Here is an 18,047-nt window from a genome sequence, read left to right as displayed (position 1 = left end):
AGATGAAGAAAAATACTTTTAAAAGGTTGACATATGTTTGTTTGATATTTTCCCCAACCAAGAGCACCACTTCAAATATAGTGTACAAATGTTCCCATCTGTCAGCTGTACTTGTGGATTTTGAAAATGCTGTACTCTATATGGTCTTGGTGGAACCATAAGCTGTGGTACTCATACCATTAGATCTGGTTAAATGCAGGATTTAAGCTTGTTGGTATGCATTTCAAAATTAAGTCAGCTGTAGTGTAAATTGAACAGTTTTAAGTTAACCTGTCTCATTTCCAATACTGAGCAATCTTAGTCTGAGAGTATAACATGTTATGCAGATGTAAAAATCTTAGATAAAATGCCTCCTTGTATCTGGAAAGTCCTTGCATAAAGAGTCAGTAAACTGGAATGTAATATATATATATAATTTGTGTATTGAGGAGAAAACATTTCTGCATGGTTTTAAATATAGAATTTCTACAGCATTGTCAAATAATCATAAATACACTGCTTCTAAAAACAATTTGTTTTTTATGGACCCCTGGCCCCACCATACAACTACTACCACACTGGAGTTACAATCTTAAATTGCACAAAGAAATAAAAAACATTTGCTAAGTAATTCCTACCTCCTCTGCAAAGGAAAGTGATCAGCCGTCTAACTCAGGCACACACTGTACAAACAAAGTGCCAAGTCTGTCTCACGCTGTGCAAAGTGGTTTAGTGCACACTCAGAAATCCTCTCAAATGCTAATACTTTACTCCTTGTAATAACATTTCCCATGCTCAATTAGCACTCTGCTGTAGTACCCACTGGGGCCCCCCTAGCCCATTGGGCCCCTGACAGGAGTCACCCCTGTCACCCCCTGATGGCGGCCCTGGATGCAGCTAGAGTACCCCAGCAACATAAACATTTATTGCTGCAACTATTGAAAAGGCCCTGATTGCGATTCCGCCTTCAAATAAGCATTTAAGGTCAGCCCATGTTTTACCTTCAATTAGTAATTTATGTACTGACCAGATAAATTCTAATTAATCTCAATAAAAAAAATTCTGTTCCTCGTGCGGTTTTCTAGTGCGGTTTTCTAACACAATCACTAAAAATAGTCTAAGCAAGGTATCTATTTTTTTTACCTTTCTTCGAGGTTTTAAGAATTGTATCACTTACCTATTACTAGTTTAGAGCTATTGGAATCTATCCCCAAAGTTGATGGGGCTATTCTCTAGTTTAACATATGGAAAGGGTTACATACTGGTTATGTCCTTAGGCCAGCCATATCTATTGATAATGTAGCTGCTGTCTCTTCTTTTTTTGCTATCTAAATCTTGCTCAGGAATTCTCTACAGATCCTGAATGTTGTAACATTTTTCATTTACTTCAAGAGGCAAATCTTTTTATTTGCAATGCAGTATTTTGATATTATTAAAATCACTGTTATAACCAATGTCCTTAGCTATTCTTTCTAGAAGAGCTTTATGGCTTAAATCTTGGGATGCTGATATGGCATTTAAAATGAGATTACTGTCTCCATTCTTTTCAAGGTAAGAATGTATTTTCTTCACAAATAGATTCTTTTATATCCTCCATTTCTGGAGGTAAGTTAATTTTCCTGCCTAAAGACCAGGGGGTCGATCCGATATAGATCGTAGTTTGCGGCGCAAGCGAGGGAACCCGCGTCGCCCGCAGTTTCAGCTCGCAACTCGAGCTATCCCATATATGTCGCCGTCAGATGCTAACGTGCCGTAAGTCTGACAAACCAGCGATGTCCAGAAATCTGCGCAAGTACAAATTTCTGGCGTCGCCAGTGACTTGCGGCACGTTAGAAACTGCCGGCGCCTTCAAAACCTGACTAAAGTCTAAATCACCTGCACTTTCTAACACGCCTCCCTAACATAGCCCGACACGTCTAACCCTCTATCCGCTATCCCCCCCTCACTAGCCTAACAATAAAATATGTATTAACCCCTAAACCGCCGCTCCCGGAGCCCGCCGCTACCTAATAAAGTTATTAACCCCTAAACCGCCGCCAGCTATATTAAATCTCTAACCCCCTAAAGTGAGCCCCTAACACCGCCGCCATCTACCTTACCTACCCCCTAAAGTGAGCCCCTACCCCGCCGCTATCTATTTTAAAATTATTAACCCCTAATCTAATCCCCCTACCCCGCCGCCATCTATATTAAATTATTTAACCCCTAAAATACTAAACTATCCCTACCACTAAACCTAGTCTAACCCTACAAATAGCCCTGAAAAGGGCTTTTTGCGTGGCATTGCCCCAAAGTAACAGCTCTTTTGCCAGCCCTTAAAAGGGCTTTTGGCGGGGCTTTGTCACAAAGTAAACTGCTCTTTTGCCTACAATCTACATCCTCCTACACCGCGGCCACCTATAATAAATGTATTAACCCCTAATCTAATCCCCCTACACCGCGGCCACCTATAATAAATGTATTAACCCCTAATCTAATCCCCCTACACCGCCGCCAGCTATATTAACTATATTAACCCTAATTATATTAGGGTTAATATAGTTAATATAGTTATTATATTATATATATTAACTATATTAACCCTAATTATATTAGGGTTAATATAGTTAATATCGTTATTATATTATATATATATTAAGTATAATAACCCTATCTAACTCTAACATCCTAACTAAACTCTTATTAAAATAAATCTAATATTAATATTATTAATTAAAATTACATTATAGCTATGTTAGGGTTTATATTTATTTTACAGGTAATTGGGTAATTATTTTAACTAGGTAGCTATTAAATAGTTATTACCTATTTAATAGCTACCTAGTTAAAATAAATTACCCAATTACCTGTAAAAAAAATCCTAACCTAAGTTACAAATACACCTACACTATCAATAAATTAAATAAACTACAAATATCTATCTAAAAATACAATTAAATAAACTAAACTAAATTTCAAAAACAAACAAACACTAAATTACAAAAAATAAAAAAAAGATTACAAGATTTTAAGCTAATTACACCTATTCTAAGCCCCCTAATAAAATAATAAAGCCCCCCAAAATAAAAAAATTCCCTACCCTATTCTAAATTAAAAAAAGTTCAAAGCTCTTTTACCTTACCAGCCCTTAAAAGGGCCTTTTGTGGGGGCATGCCCCAAAGAAAAACTGCTCATTTTGCCTGCAAAAAAAACACAATACCACCCCCCAACATTACAACCCACCACCCACATACCCCTAATCTAACCCCAAACCCCCCTTAAATAAACCTAACACTACCCCCCTGAAGATCTCCCTACCTTGTCTTCACCACACCGGGCCGAACGGATTGAACTTGAATCTGATTGGCTGATTCAATCAGCCAATCAGATTTTTCTACCTTAATTCCGATTGGCTGATAGAATCCTATCAGCCAATCGGAATTCGGCGGACGCCATCTTGGATGACGTCATTTAAAGGAACCTCATTCGTCGGGAAGTCGTCGTGCCGGAAGGATGCTCCGCGGCGGAGGAGCGAAGGAAGAAGACTGAAGATGCCGATTTGCTTGAAGACATCGCCGATGGAAGAAGACTCTCTGCCGCTTGCTGGAACACATCGCCCGGATGGAAGAAGACTTCACTGCCGCTTGCTGGAACACATCGCCTGAATCGGATGAGGAGTTCGGCCCGGTGTGGTGAAGACAAGGTAGGGAGATCTTCAGGGGGGGTAGTGTTAGGTTTATTTAAGGGCGGTTTGGGTTAGATTAGGGGTATGTGGGTGGTGGGTTGTAATGTTGGGGGGTGGTATTGTGTTTTTTTTTTTGCAGGCAAAAGAGCAGTTTTCTTTGGGGCATGCCCCCACAAAAGGCCCTTTTAAGGGCTGGTAAGGTAAAAGAGCTTTGAACTTTTTTTAATTTAGAATAGGGTAGGGAATTTTTTTATTTTGGGGGGCTTTATTATTTTATTAGGGGGCTTAGAATAGGTGTAATTAGCTTAAAAATCTTGTAATCTTTTTTTTATTTTTTGTAATTTAGTGTTTATTTGTTTTTTGTAATTTAGTTTAGTTTATTTAATTGTATTTTTAGATAGATATTTGTAGTTTATTTAATTTATTGATAGTGTAGGTGTATTTGTAACTTAGGTTAGGATTTATTTTACAGGTAATTGGGTAATTATTTTAACTAGGTAGCTATTAAATAGGTAATAACTATTTTAATAGCTATTATACCTAGTTAAAATAATTAACAATTTACCTGTAAAATAAATATAAACCCTAACATAGCTATAATGTAATTATTAATTATATTGTAGCTATCTTAGGGTTTATTTTATAGGTAAGTATTTAGATTTAAATAGGAATATTTTAGTTTATAATATGAATTAGATTTATTTAATAAGAATTTAGTTAGGGGTGTTAGGGTTAGATAGAGTTAATATAAATACTATAGTAACTATATTAACCCTAATATAATTAGGGTTAATATAGTTAATATATATATGTAAAAACTATATTAACTATAATATACTTAGGGTTAATATAGATAATATAGCTGGCGGCGGGGTAGGTAGATTAAATTAGGGGTTAATAATTTTAATATAGATGGCGGCGGTGTAAGGGGTTCACATTAGGGGATAGATCAGTTAGATGGTGGCGGTTTTAGGGGTTCACATTAGGGGATAGATCAGTTAGATGGTGGCGGTTTTAGGGGCTCACAGTAGGGGGTTAGTTTATGTAGATGGCGGTGGTTTAGGGGTTAAATACTTTATTAGGGATTGCGGCGGGGGATCGCGGTTGACAGGGAGATAGACATTGCGCATGCGTTAGGTGTTAGGTTTATTTTAGCAGATCGCGGTTGACAGGGAGATAGACATTGCGCATGCGTTAGGTGTTAGGTTTATTTTAGCAGCCAGTTTAGGGAGTTACGGGGCTCCAATAGTCAGCGTAAAGCTTCTTACGGCTGCTTTTTGTGGCGAGGTGAAAATGGAGTAAGATTTCTCCATTTTCGCCACGTAAGTCCTTACGCTGTATATTGGATACCAATCTGCGCGGGTTTGGTATACCTGCCTATGGCCCAAAAAACGACGGGCGACGGCAGAAATATACGCGCGTAACTTCTAGGTTACGCCGTATATAGGATACCAAACCCGCGCAAATATTGGCGTCGCCGACTTTTGCGGGCGACGATTTTTATCGGATCGACCCCTAGAAGTCTAGAGGGAAATTTGAGGCTAATTATCAGTTTTTGTTCCTTTCGAAATAAAGATCAGAAACCTTCACCCTGTGCTAAAAGGTTTTTTCTAACATGTTTTTTCATCTAGAACTAATAGGGGTGATTGTCCCAATTCCTTTTCAGGAACAAGGAAAGGGTTTTTACACCAATCTCTTTAATTTTCCAAAGAAAGATAATTTTTTCAGGTCACTTTTGAATCTGAAAAACTCGAAACAGATTTGTGAGTATTTTAACTTTCAAAATGGAAACTATAGCGACTATTCTGCCTTTAGTTCAGCAGAGTCACTTTATGTACACAATAGACTTGCTTAAAGGGACACTGAACCCAATTTTTTTCTTTGTGATTCAGATAGGAGCATGACTTTTAAGCAACTTTCTATTTTACTTCTATTATCAAATTTTCTCTCATTCTCTTGGTGTCTTTATTTGAAATGCAAGAATGTAAGTTTAGATGCCAGTCCATTTTTGGTGAACAACCTAGGTTGTTCTTGCTGATTGGTGGATAAATTCATCCACCAATAAAAAAAAGTGCTGTCCATAGTTCTGAATAATAATAAAAAAAAAGCTTAGATGCCTTCTTTTTCAAATAAAGATAGCAAGAGAATGAAGAAATGATTAATAAGAAGTAAATTAGAAAGTTGCTTAAAATTGCATGCTCTATCTGAATCACGAAAGAAAAAAATTGGGTTCAGTGTTCCTTTAACTTCACATCCCTTTTTCACTCAGATCATTATCAATTTCTGAGATTCTCTTTTCTAGAAAAGCTTTACCAGTTTGTTGCTATTCCTTTTGGCCTAGCCACAACACCACAAATATTTCTTCTATCTGTTATCAGAGCGCAGAGTATTGCAGCTTTTTCCTTCTTTAGACAATATCTTGGTACTAGCTCAATCTTTTTGTTTAGCAGAATCTCTATCAAATAACACTGCTAATTTCTTATGAATGGGAGGATAAATTTACCTAAAGGTTTATAGATTCCTCAGACAAAGGTAATTTATTTGGGTTTCCAAATAGACTGAGGTTCATGATTTTTACTCTGACAGATAGAAGAATGAAATTGTTTTCAGCTTGTTTTAATTTTTAGTCTTTATCATTCCCTTCAGTGGCTATGTGCATGGAGGTCCTAGGCCGAATGATTGCAGCATTGGACATGATCCCTTTTGCTCATTTTCATATGAGGCCTCTTCAACTTTGCATGCTGTGACAATGGTGCAAGGATTATTCTTAAATATCATATCTCATATTTTTTTAGATCCAAGCTCCCATTCCATATCTTAGAACTCTGTGCTCTTTTCACTGCTCTTCAGGATTGGCCTCTATTATAAACAAACTTTTTTTTAATTTTCAGACAGACAGTATCACAACTGTGGCATATTCTCAAGTATCAAGGAGGAATTCGAAGTTCCTTGCCATAATGGAAATATTTTGGATACTTTTCCTGGGCGGAAAAGTTCACATCCCAGGTGTGGACAAGTGGGAGGCTGATTATCTCAGTCACCAGTCTCTTCATCTGGGGGAATAATCTCTTCTCGTAGGATGTATTTTTAAAAATTTTTTTCAAATATGGGGTCTTCCAGAAATAAATTTGGTGGCCTCTTGTTTGAACAAGAAACTTCTCAGGAGGTCCAGAGATCCTCAGGCAGAGATGGTGAATGCTTTTGCAGTCCTTTGGTTATTCTAGTTTGCTTATATTTTTTTTCCTCCTCTAGTTCTGCTGACCAGATTGATTTCCAAAATCATTATGGAACTATCATCTATATTTCTGATAGCCTTTGGGCCTCTCTCAAGATTTAGTATGCAGAGCTAGTTTTGGATATCCATTTGCCCGTCATGGCATCTTCCTCTAAGACCAGACCTTCTGTTTCAAGGTCCCTTCTTCCATCCAGATCTAAAAGCTCTGAATTTATTGGCATAGCGATTGAACGCCTAGTTCCTAGTTATAGAGGTTTATTTGATTCAGTGATTAGCCTGTCTCAAGAAAAACCTATTACAAGGTTTGGAAAACTTAGATTTCTTGGTGTTCCTCTCATAATTATTCATGCCATTTTATTTTAGAATTTTTTTCAAGATGGTTTAGATAAGTTTTATCTGCCAGTTCATTGAAAGGACTAATATCAGTTTTTTTTCTGTGATGTTTCACAGAACAATTATTATTCTTCCAGACTTTCATTCGCCTAGATTTAAAGTTTTGTCGGTAAAGACCCGCGTAGCTAACGCAGCTTTTTTTTCCCAACGCACCCTTAAGACAACGCTGGTATTGAGAGTTGTCTGAGGGGCTGCGTTAGGCTCCAAAAAGGGAGCGTTGAGCCTAATTTACCACCACTTCAACCCTCAATACCATCGTTGCTTATGGTAGCGGTAAGCTGGCAAAACGTGCTTGTGCATGATTCCCCCATAGGAAACAATGGGGCAGTTTGGGATGAAAAAAAACCTAACACCTGCAAAAAAGCAGCGTTAAGCTCCCAACGCAGCCCCATTGTTTCCTATGGGGGAAACACTTTCTAAGTCTGCACCTAACACCCTAACATGAACCCCGAGTCTAAACACCCCTAACCTTACACTTATTAACCCCTAATCTGCCGCTATCGCTGACACCTGCATTATACTATTAACACCTAATCTGCCGCTATGGACACCGCCGCAACCTACATTTTCCCTATGAACCCCTAATCTGCTGCCCCCAACATCGCCGACCCCTATATTATATTTATTAACCCCTAATCTGCCCCCCCCAACGTCGCCGCTATTTTAACAATACCTTTTAACCCCTAATCTGCCGACAGGACCTCGCCGCTACTCTAATAAAGTTATTAACCCCTAAACTGCCGCACTCCCGCCTCGCAAACCCTATAATAAATAGTATTAACCCCTAATCTGCCCCCCCCCACGTCGCCGGCCACCCTAACTTCAAGTATTAAGCCCTAATCTGCTGACCGGACTTCGCCGCTACTCTAATAAATGTATTAACCCCTAAAGCTAAGTCTAACCCTAACACCCCCCTAAATTAAATATAATTTTAATCTAACGAAATAAATTAAATCTTATTAACTAAAGTATTCCTATTTAAAACTAAATACTTACCTGTAAAAATAAACCCCTAATATAGCTACAATATAACGAATAATTATATTGTAGCTATTTTAGGATTATATTAATTTTACAGGCAACTTTGTATTTATTTTAACTAGGTACAATAGCTATTAAATAGTTATTTACTATTTAATAGCTACCTAGTTAAAATAATTAAAAATTACTTGTAAAATAAATCCTAACCTTAGTTACAATTAAACCTAACACTACACTATCAATAAATTAATTAAATAAATTACATACAATTATATAAACTAAACTAAATTACAAAAAAAACAAACACTAAATTACAAAAATAAAAAAAAGATTACAAGAATATTAGGCTAATTACACCTACTCTAAGCCCCCTAATAAAATAAAAAAGCCCCCAAAATAATAAAGGTACCTACCCTATTCTAAAATAAAAAGTAACCAGCTCTTTTACCAGCCCCTTAAAAGGGCTTTTTGCGGGGCATGCCCCAAAGTAATCAGCTCTTTTGCCTGTAAAAAAAATACAACCCCCCCCAACATTAAAACCCACCACCCACATATCCCTACTCTAACCCAAACCCCCCTTAAATAAACCTAACACTACCCCCCTGAAGATCTCCCTACCTTTAGTCGTCTTCACCCAGCCGGGCCGAAGTCTTCATCCAATGGGGCAGAAGAGGACATCCAGACCGGCAGAAGTCTTCATCCTATCCGATCAGAAGAGGACATCCAGACTGGCAGACATCTTCATCCAAGCGGCATCTTCTATCTTCATCCATCTGACGAGGAGCGGCTACATCTTCAAGACCTCCGGCGCGGAACATCCTTCTTCCCCGACGACTACCCCGACGAATGAAGGTTCCTTTAAGTGACGTCATCCAAGATGGCGTCCCTCGAATTCCGATTGGCTGATAGGATTCTATCAGCCAATCGGAATTCGAGGGACGCCATCTTGGATGACGTCACTTAAAGGAACCTTCATTCATCGGGTAGTTGTCGGGAAGAAGGATGTTCCGCGCCGGAGGTCTTGAAGATGGAGCCGCTCCTCGTCGGATGGATGAAGATAGAAGATGCCGCATGGATGAAGATGTCTGCCGGTCGGATGTCCTCTTCTGCCCGGATAGGATGAAGACTTCAGCCCCGCTGGGTGAAGACGACTCAAGGTAGGGAGATCTTCAGGGGGGTAGTGTTAGGTTTATTTAAGGGGGGTTTGGGTTAGAGTAGGGGTATGTGGGTGGTGGGTTTTAATGTTGGGGGGTTGTATTTTTTTTTTACAGGCAAAAGAGTTGATTACTTTGGGGCATGCCCCGCAAAAAGCCCTTTTAAGGGCTGGTAAAAGAGCTGGTTACTTTTTTAATTTAGAATAGGGTACGGACCTTTATTATTTTTTTATTTTTTTTTTTTAATTTTATTAGGGGGCTTAGAGTAGGTGTAATTAGCCTAATATTCTTGTAATCTTTTTTTATTTTTTGTAATTTAGTGTTTTTTTTTTTTTTTTGTAATTTAGTTTAGTTGATTTAATTGTATGTAATTGTAGGTAATTTATTTCATTAATTTATTGATAGTGTAGTGTTAGGTTTAATTGTAACTTAGGTTAGGATTTATTTTACAGGTAATTTTGTAATTATTTTAACTAGGTAGCTATTAAATAGTAAATAACTATTTAATAGCTATTGTACCTAGTTAAAATAAATACAAAGTTGCCTGTAAAATAAATATAAATCCTAAAATAGCTACAACATAATTATTCGTTATATTGTAGCTATATTAGTGTTTATTTTACAGGTAAGTATTTAGTTTTAAATAGGAATACTTTAGTTAATAAGATTTAATTTATTTCGTTAGATTAAAATTATATTTAATTACGGGGGTGTTAGGGTTAGCTTTAGGGTTAATACATTTATTAGAGTAGCAGCGAGGCCCGGTCGGCAGATTAGGGGTTAATATTTGAAAGTTAGGTGGCGGCGATGTTAGGGAGGACAGATTATGGGTTAATACTATTTATTATAGGGTTTGCGAGGGGTGGGAGTGCGGCGGTTTTAGGGGTTAATACATTTATTATAGTGGCGGCGAGGTCCGGTCGGCAGATTAGGGTTAAAAAGTGTAGTTAGGTAGCAGCGACGTTGGGGGGGGGGGGCAGATTAGGGGTTAATATATATTATGTAGGTGTCGGCGATGTTAGGGGCAGCAGATTAGGGGTTTCATAGGATAATGTAGGTGGCGGCGGTGCGCGGTCGGCAGATTAGGAGTTAAAAATTTTATTATAGTGGTGGCGATGTGGGGGGCCTCGGTTTAGGGGTACATAGGTAGTTTATGGGTGTTAGTGTACTTTAGAGCACTGTAGTTAAGAGCTTTATAAACCAGCGTTAGCCCATAAAGCTCTTAACTACTGACTTTTTTCTGCGGCTGGAGTCTTGTCGGTAGAGGGTCTACTGCTCACTTCAGCCAAGACTCTAAATACCAGCGTTAGGAAGATCCCATTGAAAAGACAGGATACGCAATTGGCGTAAGGGGATCTGCAGTATGGAAAAGTCGCGGCTTGAAAAGGGAGCGGTAGACTGCCTGACTCTAAATACCAGCGGGCGGCCAAAAGCAGCGTTAGGACCCCTTAACGCTGCTTTTGACGGCTAACGCAGAACTCTAAATCTTGGCGATTGTTTGTTCAGGCTTTATCTAGAATTAAGTCTGTTATTAAATTTATGGTGTCTTAATTTAGTGTTAAAGATTTTACAGGCTTCTCCTTTTGAGCCTTTGCATTCTTTGGACATTAAATTACTTTCTTGGAAAGTATTGTTTCTTTTGGCTATCTCTTCTGCTGGAAGAATTATCTGAATTGTCTGCTGTCTTTGAGTCTCCTTATTTGATTTTCCATGAAGATAAAGCAGTTTTGCGGACTTCATTCAAATTTTTGCTTAAAGGTATATTATACACTAATTTTTTCTTTGCATAAATTTTTTGTAGATGATCTATTTATACAGCCCATAAAGTTTTAGTTTTTTTTAAATGTATGGTTTTGCTTATTTTTAAATAACATTGCTCTGATTTTCAGACTCCTAACCAAGCCCCAAAGTTTTATAAGAATACCATCAGCTACCTTCTCCAGCTTGCTCCTGTTTGTGTAAATGGTCTTTTCATATGCAAAAGAAGGGGGAGGGGGGAGTGTCTTATTTACCACTTGCAGTGAGCTTTCCAGCTACCTTTTTAACAGAGCTAAACTGAGAGCTTCTAAGTAAGTTTTTAAACAGTTTTATACTGGATTTTTATATCAGTATCTGTGCATCTTATTCTTTAATTCCTAAACACTGACAAAACTGTCACAATGATCTTTGGAACGGGACCTAAATTACAAAAATTACAAAATTCCCATCTTCGCATCAAAACAAAATCCAATTGCACGCTGACCGCAGTCCACTCTTTTAAATACTTAGGTATGTTGTTAGACCCCAATCTATCTTTTGGACTCCACATAGAAAAACTTGCCTCTAAACTTTATCCAAAACTAGGTGTCCTGTACAGAAACAAATCTTGCCTCAGCCCTACAGTAAAGGAAAAGATTGTACAGCAAATGCTGATGCCTCTCTTGGATTATGGGGACATAGTATATGCACCTGCTCCGCAAACTCACCTTAACCCCTTAATGACCGAGGACGTGCAGGGTACGTCCTCAAAAAAAAGGCAGTTAATGCCTGAGAACGTACCCTGCACGTCCTCGGTTTGGAAAGCAGCTGGAAGCGATCCTGCTCGCTTCCAGCTGCTTTCCGGTTATTGCAGTGATGCCTCGATATCGAGGAATCCTGCAATAACCATTTGTAGCCATCCGGTGCAGAGAGAGCCACTCTGTGGCCCTCTCTGCACCGGACATTAACGGCTACCTTCGTTGGTGGGTGGGAGCCGGTGTGGGAGGTGGGTGGCGGCCATCGATGGCCTTTGTGATGCGGAGGGGGGCGGGATCGGGGGCGGGGAACGACCGGGGGGACGCGTACGGACGCGCGCGCGTGCATGGGGAGGCCGGGCGGGCGCGTGCACGGGGAGGGAGCGGGTGGGAACCACTACGCTACAGAAAATGTTTTTGTTAGAAGTGGGGATCAAAGGGGGTATAATATGGTTTTTTTGGTGATCGGTTTTGGCTGGTGGGGTATTGGACTGTGGGGGGGAAGCTACACTACAGAAACAAATAGTAAAACATAAAAAAAAAAAACATTTTTATTTGCAAACTGGGTACTGGCAGACAGCTGCCAGTACCCAAGATGGCCCCAATAAGGCAGAGGGGGAGGGTTAGGGAGCTATTTTGGGGGGATCAGGGAGGTTGGGGGCTAAGGGGGGACCCTACATAGCAGCATATGTAAATATGCTTAAAAAAAAATTTTTTTTTTTTTTTTATACCTTTTATTTTAGTACTGGCAGACTTTCTGCCAGTACTTAAGATGGCGGGGACAATTGTGGGGTGGGGGAGGGAAGAGTGCTGTTTGGGAGGGATCAGGGGGGTGGGATGTGTCAGGTGGGAGTCTGATCTCTACACTAAAGCTAAAATTAACCCTGCAAGCTCCCTACAAACTACCTAATTAACCCCTTCACTGCTGGCCATAATACACATGTGATGCGCAGCAGCATTTAGCGGCCTTATAATTACCAAAAAGCAACGCCAAAGCCATATATGTCTGCTATTTATGAACAAAGGGGATCCAGAGAAGCATTTAAAACCATTTGTGCCATAATTGCACAAGCTGTTTGTAAATAATTTTAGTGAAAAACCTAAAGTTTGAAAAAGTGAACAATTTTTTTTTATTTGATTGCTTTTGGCGGTGAAATGGTGGCATGAAATATACCAAATGGGCCTAGATCAACTACTTGGGGTTGTCTACTACACTACACTAGAGCTAAAATTAACCCTAGAAGCTCCCTACATGCTCCCTAATTAACCCATTCACTGCTGGGCATAATACACGGTTGGTGCGCAGTGGCATTTTAGCAGCCTTCTAATTACCAAAAAGCAAAGCCAAAGCCATATATGTCTGCTATTATGAACAAAGGGGATCCCAGAGAAGCATTTACAACCATTTATTCCATAATTTCATGAGTTGTTTGTAAATAATTTCAGTGGAAACTAAAGTTTGTGAAAAAATTTGGTGAAAAAGTAAAATAATTTTTTTATTTTGAATCGCATTCGGCGGTGAAATGGTGCCATGAAATATACCAAAATGGCCCTAGATCAATACTTTGGGATGTCTTCTAAAAAAAAAATATACATGTCAATGGATATCAGAGATTTCCTGAAAGATATTAGGTGTCCCAATGTAACTAGCGCTAATTTGAAAAAAAGTGGTTTGGAAATGGCAAAGTGCTACTTGTACTTATAGCCCCTATAACTTGCAAAAAAAGTAAAGAACATGTAAACATTGGGTATTTCTAAACTCAGGACAAATTTAGAGAACTATTTAGCATGGGTGGTTTTTGGTGGTTGTAGATGTGTAACAGATTTTGGGGGTCAAAGGTAGAAAAAGTGTGTTTTTTTTCCATTTTTTCCTCATATTTTATAATATTTTTTATAGTAATTATAAGATATGATGAAAATAATGGTATATTTTGAAAGTCCATTTAATGGCGAGGAAAAACGGTATATAATATGTGTGGGTACAGTAAATGAGTAAGAGGAAAATTACAGCTAAACACAATCACCACAAAAATTTAAAAATAGCCTTGGTCCCATAAATCGGACAGAAAATGGAAAAAGTGCTGTGGTCATTAAGGGGTTAATAAGCTAAATACATTGTATAATACTCGTTCTGCCGCTTGTGCTACAATGTAACTACAGGACCCACCATTGTGGACATGCTAAAAGAACTAAACGGGCTGTCGCTGGAATCCAGACGCACCCTCCATCTTTCCTGCCTTGTCTTTAAGAGCCTTTCTAGGGAAGCTCCCACCCTACCTGAGCAGAATGCTTCTCCCCCTGCTATTCCCACCTCCTATAACCTCCGATCCAATAAACAGCACATTATTTAACTTGCCTCAATAACAAAAAAAAATCTCGATCCTCCTTTTCCTACAGAGCGCCACAATTATGGGAATGACCTCCACTTTAAGGGTTAGAAATGATTTCCATGTGAACCTGATTAAAATATGATTATTATAATAACTATTATAAATGTAATCATTTAAAATAGTTTTTACATTAAATTAAGCTTTTACATACCTTAATTTTAAAGGTTATTTGTCATGAAATGTGCGGTATGACTGCCCATGAAATGAGGCATGGCTCATATTATCCAGCATCCGCCCCCCATCCAATGACAAAGCTGCTGGGCCCCTTAATTTAAATATTAGATTCAGTCAGCATTGCATGCGCAGTACTGACATTAAAGCACAGCTGTTTAAAGCTTATTGATCCTATTGGTTGAAAACGGCAAGTAAGAGGAGGACAGGGAACAATATAAAACAGGAACTCCACACTTCACGATGCAAGTTTATGATGAGAGCTGTGCAAGGCAGTGAGTTTGAGAGCTATGTTTATTTAACTGTCGGGCTCATCTCCCCCTCCCTCTGGTTGTTTTTGCTTTCATGTGGAAAACGGAGCTCTCACTGTCACTAATCAAGCAAAAACAGCCAGAGGGAGGGGGAGATGAGCCCCACAGTTAAATAAACATAGGCTCTCAACTCACTGCCGTATTTAACGTCTTAAACACAGATGGACTTCATCACAGGCAGGGAAGAATACTAGTATACACGCTGCTCTCCTAAATGTCTCATTTGGCAAGTGTGAGGCTGCCCCTCTAGCGATGCTTATGATTTGCACTCTCTGACCTCTCTTGATGCCGGGAGATGGAGGAATCTCATCTCCCGGCATCAGAGAGTCACATAGTGCAAATATAAGATCCTATGAACAAAATCTGTGATGTGACTATAATACCCTGATTAGCCCGTGCCCTGCTTGAAAGAACTTGTGCTCCTGTCAGTAACTGCTGGAGACTGGGGGCGAGTCTGCGCATGCGTTGCTAATAAAATAGTTGTAGATGCGCATGCGGGCTGCCATGATGTTTCTACCTAGGTAGAACATCGTAACAGGTCCCATATAATGGTTAAAAAATGGGTTTGGCGCAGTACATAAGTTTTCCAATTGAAATTACAAAAAAATGGAAGGAAAATTTACAAAGAGTACCAATTGCAAATGTATTTATTATTTTAAGAAGTTTTCATGAGTTAAAAATATTTTTTGGGGTTTACTATCCCTTTAAAAACTTCCCCAAGCCTAAAATCCTTTAAGAGATCCCTCTATACATATCTCAAAAACAGGATGCTCCTGTCATGGTTGATTAAATATTTCGTACCTGCTTCTATGTTAAATGTTTGCCTATATTGTGTATTATTATTGTTTTTTGTATTTTATTTGGTACCCTATGTATCAATGCAATGTTTTGTGGTCCCAGGACAACTTGAAAACGAGAGAAATCTCAATGTATCCTTCCTGGTAAAATATTTTATAAATAAATAAATAGTAGTGTCTATTACATGCAGTTATATGAAAATGAGTGTATACTGTCCTTTTAAGGTTGTTTACTATAACAACATTCACAGTGGAATTATCGTTCTTTCTATGTGTCCTAAATCCTAAGAATGATACTGAAAGGATTTTAATAATATTTGGATGTTAGAGCTTTGTAATTCTATGTTGATGCTTCTAAAGCTTTCAGAAAGACTAATTAGTCTGTTTGTTCTTTTCTCTGGTTCCAAGTAAGGTCAATAAGCTTCTGCTATTTTCTTTAGTCTTCTTGGTTAAAAAAAGCTTAGTTGAAGGCGGAACCAGTCTCCGCCTCAGAGAATTTTCAGCTCATTCTTCTAGAGCAGTTGCCACATCTTGGTTTCAAGAATGGTACGCTTCAGTTGATCAAATTTGCAAAAATAGCACGCGGGATTCTTTGGCATATTTTTACCAAATTTTAGCATATTGATCTTTTTGTCTTCAAAAGCCGTTTTTTGTAAAAAGTTTTTAAATTTAATTTCTGTTTTTATTTTTTTCCCTCCCTTTATATTGTTACTCGTGAACTTCCACATCTTGGGTATTTTATCCCATTACGTTACATTTCATGGACTCTCGCCACCTATATGAAAGAAAACATCATTTATGTAAGAACTTACCCTGATTAATTTCTTTCATGGTAGCGAGAGCCCCACCCTTTTATGGTTAATATTTGTTTAAATTGCACATCTTTTTTTCTGTACCTCCTTCTTTTTTTTGGTTATTTACTCCTTTTAACACCTCACCTCTTGGCTTTACGATAAACTGAGATATAGGCTTTGAGGGTTTGGGAAACTTTGCCTCCTCCTGTTAGGAATGTATATCCTATACGTAAACAACCGTGCACTCTCGCCACCATGAGAAGAAATTAATTTATCAGTTGATTTCTTATATAAATTATGTTTTATATATATATAGTATATATAAATATATATATATAGAATATATAGTATTATATTTATAGATTATATTATATATATATATATATAAATATATAGTATATATATATATAGAGAGAGAGAGAGAGAGCAAATGTTTATTTTGCTTAAAGTTTCCTCCTGATATATTTCAATGGTAGCTTGTTTCTGAGTTATTCCACTATCACAAATGGAATGTGAAATAGAAGGTGTGGATTGGGGGTTTCAGAATTCAGCGCATATAGAAGGGAGAAAACAAAAAGAACAAAGTTATGGGTGCAGTAGGTCAGCACTAGGCAACAAGGCAAAAAAAAAATAGAGATGAAACTTGCTCTCCTTTTGAGACCTCAAACATATGAGGTATGTTGGAAGCGTGGAGGGAATATATCCCTATCTGTGGTAAAGCTGTTCTTGACTGGTGAGGTAGTCCCTCTTGGTAGGAAACTTCTTTTTTTCTCTTTTTGGTATCCGTGGAGCAGTGTGGTGCTTCTTTGTGAACAGACTTCTCCTCTCTGAAGTATGGTGGAAAACTTTGTTTTTGTTCTTGAAAGGCTTCTCCTCTCTGAGTAGGTATAAACTTTATGTGTGGAACCGGTTTTACCCCACAGTTTACAACACAGTAAAAACAATTGTGGATGATCTCTGCAGCACTTATGTAATGCTTTCAAAATGATTGCTTACAGGGACACAAAGTGTAACTTATAAAAACACCTTTATTTCTATATCCTTAAAAATAAATAATTAACCTAAAATCCTCCTTGTGAAAGTCCAGATGGGATGACAGAATAAAGGTGCAGTTGAAATGTTGTTTAAATCCATGGAAACCGGAAACAAGATAGTTACCAGAGCTGATGGAAGTACAGTTAACTGTAATTGTTGATGATTCGTGGGACAAACGTAACAGTTACAGAGCTGATGTAGAATAAAGCTGACAATTTAGGTCCAGGTGGTTTTTTTGAGATCTGGATGGCTCACAAAGTCCGGATGGCTGTGGATACTAAAGCCTGTCAATGACAAGGTCCGTAGTTGAAAGTAGGAAACACGGTCTCGCCGGACCCGGAAATGACGTCAAAAGTGGGCGTGCCCTTACACGTTTCGTGAACTATACGTTCACTTCATCAGAGGGTATCCCACAGATAGGGGATTTTTATCCCCTCCACGCTTCCAACATACCTCACATGTTGAGGTCTCAAAAGGTGAGGCAAAGTTTCATCTCTCTTTTTTTTTTTTTGCCTTGTTGCCTAGTGCTGACATACTGCACCATAATTTGTTTCTTTTTGTTTTCTCGCTTCTATGTGCGCTGATTCTGAAACCGCACTCCATATATATATATATAGATAGATAGTGTGGGTATAGCCATTATTTAAAGAT

The 18,047-nt window shown here is 38.3% G+C and overlaps 1 protein-coding gene across 2 annotated transcripts in view; it reads left to right on the top strand.

The window, feature by feature from the left end:
• The window catches only part of LOC128657005 (gastrula zinc finger protein XlCGF17.1), a 136,793-nt gene that overhangs the window by 4,852 nt on the left and 113,894 nt on the right, over nucleotides 1–18,047 (top strand). The gene's annotated exons all lie outside the window — the stretch shown is intronic.

The sequence above is a fragment of the Bombina bombina genome, chromosome 4 (assembly GCF_027579735.1).
Source record: "Bombina bombina isolate aBomBom1 chromosome 4, aBomBom1.pri, whole genome shotgun sequence".
Classification (NCBI taxonomy): domain Eukaryota; kingdom Metazoa; phylum Chordata; class Amphibia; order Anura; family Bombinatoridae; genus Bombina; species Bombina bombina.
This window is presented reverse-complemented; position numbering and strand designations above follow the sequence as displayed.